The sequence below is a fragment of the Poromitra crassiceps genome (assembly GCF_964638095.1).
Source record: "Poromitra crassiceps genome assembly, contig: HAP1_SCAFFOLD_645, whole genome shotgun sequence".
Taxonomy (NCBI): Eukaryota; Metazoa; Chordata; class Actinopteri; order Beryciformes; family Melamphaidae; genus Poromitra; species Poromitra crassiceps.
The window spans coordinates 39,019-44,018 of NW_028151763.1; positions in this window are offsets into that span (position 1 = coordinate 39,019).

Sequence of the window (5,000 nt, forward strand, 5' to 3'; positions counted from 1 at the left end):
TGCCCCCCGCGTCTCCTATGGAGATATTGGAAGTATTGAATGTGTATAATCTATTTTACCGACCAGCTAGGTGGCGATGGTCCTCTCCCGACAGAGAGAAAGTCAACCAAAAGCAGCCGCCTCCCGCGGCTGCTTCCTCCATTCTCAAGGAAATGGCTTGGCGATTTTACAGTCAGAAACGAACGAGCCTCATTCTCATACTGTAGGCGGGGACGCTTTCGCGCTGCTGCGGTGGGGGGTTCCAGAAATGGACTGGGTGGGCAGCATAAAGCCTAGAGTCGCACGGGGCTTCATCGGGGCTCTCAAACCCAAGAGACGAGTGAGACCTATCCACACTCGCTGCCAGGGAGGGAGGCTGCTCAAACTCGCTGCCAGGGAGGGAGGCTGCTCAAACTCGCAGCAGCAGCAGCAGCAGCAGAACACTCGCTTGTGACAAACGCAGGCTGAAAGCCACTAGACACGCCCACGGAGGGAGGAGTTGAAGGAGAGGGCGTTCAGAACTATATTGTTTGGATGTCTGATCTCTCACTGATGCCAAAAATAAATGGTTAAAGTGACTGTTCTGCCTGTTTGATTGAATTTCACAAAACTGCGATTATCTCAGCTTTCACTCTCAGACGCTAAAACCATGCTGTACTCAACGGCTAATATCTACATAACTACTAACTCTACAAACTAACTCTTTTAGACAGAGAAAGCACACATTCTATTAGTACTTTTGTGAACTTTGTGTTGACAAACTCCAAGCAGAAAAGAATCCTCGGCTCTTGTAAAATGAGCCAGAATCATGCCAGAATCCTCAAAAAACGGCTTGGCAAAAGCTACCTACAGCAAAAAAAAAACGGCTGGCAGTCAATGTGTTAAATGTCAGGCCCTTTCAAAAGTACATCACAAACAGACCCTCGCTAAAAACTGGTCCATTGGAGTGAATGGAGATGTTGCAACTCTTCTAACGCTCTGGCGTTAGCTAATGATCACGTTTTTGACCATGACCTAACAGACAACCAAATTGACCATTCATGTGAGGCCCCTTCCCCCAAAAAGCAGGTTTGAACCCATAGAGGGCACTCTTGCTGCCTGAAAACACACGCGCACACGCACACGCACGCGCACACGCACACGCACACGCACACGCACACGCACACACCTACACACACACACACACACACACACACACACACACACACACACACACACACACACACACACACACACACACACACACCCACACACACACTCCTTCCATTGACAGCTGAGGACCATTTGTATAAGATGAGGGAGGAAAGAATAAATAAATGTTTTCAGTAGCTGGAAAGTTATCAAGCTCTTAGTTGGAGGGCAGACACACACAATGGACGCACACACACAGACACACGCACACACCCATACACACACACACACACACACACACACACACACACACACCTACACACACACACACACACACACACACACACACACACACACACACACACACACACACACACACACACACACACACACACACATGGTTCCAACTCTTTGCTATGATTTATTGTGATAAAAGCGAGGACCTTGGCCTTGGCAGTCAGCGCTATACATTTCTACCAAAATGATTTTTTTCTGCCCTTTTATTTGTGTTGGTCCAGGAGTGAGACGCCCCCTGTGTGTGTGTGTGTGTGTGTGTGTGTGTGTGTGTGTGTGCGTGAGTGTGTCTGTGTGTGTGTGTGTGTGTGTGTGTGTGTGTGTGCCTTTGTGTCTGTGTGTGTGTGTGTGTGTGTGTGTGTGAGACTGTGTGTGTGTGACTGTGTGTGTGTGTGTGTGTGTGTGTGTGTGTGTGTGTGTGTGTGTGTATGTGTGTGTGTGTGTGTGTGTGTGCGTGTGTGTGGGTGTGCGGGTGCGTGTGCGTGTGTGTCTGTGTGTGTGTGCGTGTGTGTCTGTGTGTGTCTGTGTGTGTGTGTGTGTGTGTGTGTGTGTGTGTGTGTGTGTGTGTGCTCGCGGGCGGCTGTTTAACGCTGCCTTTGTTTTCCATCCCACTTAAAAAGGTCAGAGCTCTCGGGAGTAATTATATCACTGCCTGATATTAATGCCTATGAGCCCAGAATATTACTCAAAGTCTCTGAGTGTGTGTGTGTGTGTGTGTGTGTGTGTGTGTGTGTGTGTGTGTGTGACTGTGTGTGTGTGTGTGTGTGTGTGTGTGTGTGTGTGTGTGTGTGTGTGTGTGTGTGTGTGTGTGTGTGGACACATTTTTCAGATGGCACAGCTGGAAATCGAGTCGACCTGTTTCTGTTGACAAGAATCAACCCATACTCACTCCCAACTCTTGAGGTACTGACGTTGGGTCAGGACCCCTTGGTGTGACATTGGCACTGGGTAGCCCTTTCTCCTCATTTTTCAACGTGCAGGGTAGTCCAATAGACTTCTATAGAGCTCCCACAACATGCAGGGTAGTCCTATAGACTTCTATAGAACTCCCACAACATGCAGGGTGGTCCAATAGACTTCTATAGAACTCCCACAATGTGCAAGGTAGTCCAATAGACTTCTATAGAACTCCCACAACGTGGGTGGTCCAATAGACTTCTATAGAACTCCCACAACGTGCAGGGTGGTCCAATAGACTTCTATAGAACTCCCACAACGTGCAGGGTAGTCCAATAGACTTCTATAGAACTCCCACAACGTGCAGGGTAGTCCAATAGACTTCTATAGAACTCCCACAACGTGCAGGGTGGTCCAATAGACTTCTATAGAACTCCCACAACGTGCAGGGTAGTCCAATAGACTTCTATAGAACTCCCACAACGTGCAGGGTGGTCCAACAGACTTCTATAGAACTCCCACAACATGCAGGGTGGTCCAATAGACTTCTATAGAACTCCCACAACGTGCAGGGTAGTCCAATAGACTTCTATAGAACTCCCACAACGTGCAGGGTGGTCCAATAGACTTCTATAGAACTCCCACAACGTGCAGGGTAGTCCAATATACTTCTATATAACTCCCACAACGTGCAGGGTGGTCCAACAGACTTCTATAGAACTCCCACAACATGCAGGGTAGTCCAATAGACTTCTATAGAACTCCCACAATGTGCAGGGTGGTCCAATAGACTTCTATAGAACTCCCACAACGTGCAGGGTAGTCCAATAGACTTCTATAGAACTCCCACAACGTGCAGGGTGGTCCAACAGACTCTAGAACTCCCACATTGTGCAGAGTCCAATAGACTTCTATAGAACTCCCACAATGTGCAGGGTAGTCCTATAGACTTCTATATAACTCCCACAACATGCAGGGTAGTCCTATAGACCTCTATAGAACTCCCACAACGTGCAGGGTAGTCCTATAGACTTCTATCGAACTATAGTCTATAGTCCTATAGACTTCTATAGAACTCCCACAACGTGCAGGGTAGTCCTATAGACTTCTATAGAACTCCCACAACGTGCAGGGTAGTCCTATAGACTTCTATATAACTCCTACAACATGCAGGGTAGTCCAACAGACTTCTATAGAACTCCCACAATGTGCAGAGTCCAATAGACTTCTATAGAACTCCCACAACATGCAGGGTAGTCCTATAGACTTCTATAGAACTCCCACAACATGCAGGGTAGTCCAACAGACTTCTATAGAACTCCCACGACATGCAGGGTAGTCCTATAGACTTCTATAGAACTCCCACAACATGCAGGGTAGTCCTATAGACTTATATAGAACTCCCACAACATGCAGGGTAGTCCAATAGACTTCTATAGAACTCCCACGTCTGAAATCGATGCCATGGGACTGTGTGTGGAAACCAACATAAATATGTGTTTTGAGTTTGTCACACCACAGGAAAATGTGTTATTAACAACCCAAATTTGAACTGAATTGAATGTCGCCAAGTATATAAAATTAGGAGCTGTAATCTCTATGTTCTCAATGCAATTATCTGCTGTGAGACTGTGGGGGCGTATCATGCCAGCAGGCTGCAGCCAGTCTGCAGAATGCTCGCCAATAGCCAATGAGAGTCGAGGATGCTTCCAGGCACGCCAAAACCCGTATATGGACACGGGGCAACCAGGCAACTCGAGACAGCTCCGCCCACGCAGAGATTTCCGCATTGACTCTGTTTCCCCCCGAGACCCATAGATGTCGTAAAAATAATTGAAAATAGCCCACCAACAGATAGAAAAACATGAGCATAATGTGTTTAATGTATACATACAGTACAAAGAACTGCCGCGATCAGACTTTCGAAACACACATTTAACAAATTGCGTTTTGTCTCTCCCTGGAGCTCGAGGTCGCTCCCCGACCCGCTTCCTCAACTGCAGCCCAAATGTGAGCACTCGGCAACGGCTGAGTCTCGCTGGAATGCCGGTGGGATTTCTGGAGCTCAAGAGCGAGTCACAGTACCTGGGCTGGCAAATGCAGAATGAGCCCTAAGTACCGCGCACTTGAACCTGCAGCTTCAGTAAAAAAACTTTTTGATGCTTACAATTAAGCACATAAGACCCTAAACTACAAAGTTGGAAGGTTTCGGTGCATTTTGCAGGGTCTTTTTTTTTTCTTTTACGATTTACCCATGACCAAACCATTTCTCTATAACCTTAACCACGTTGATTTCGTTGCCTAACCATAATCGTAACCCACGTTTTTGGCTATGCAGTCTTGTGGCTTCGAAAAGAATGATGAAAAGAGCTACCCAGTGACCAAAAGTCAGTATTCAACGAGTTTGGAGTGTGACCGTGTTGTTGTTGGGGATCGAACCCGCAACCAAACATCCCCGAGACGGTCCGGGTAGATCCGGAGTCGGGGGTTCGCGGATCGGGAGGAGGTTCATTATATTTTAAGAGTCACCGGCGTTGGGTTTTTACAGCCTCGCGTTCCGTTTGCCACAATATAGTCTTTATACACAGAGAGTGAATGGAAGCCATATGGAAAACACACTACTGTACCTGACCGGCTATTTCAGTCACACAGACAGGCTATTGTACTGGGATTATGGAAAGAGAGAGGGAGGAGGAGAG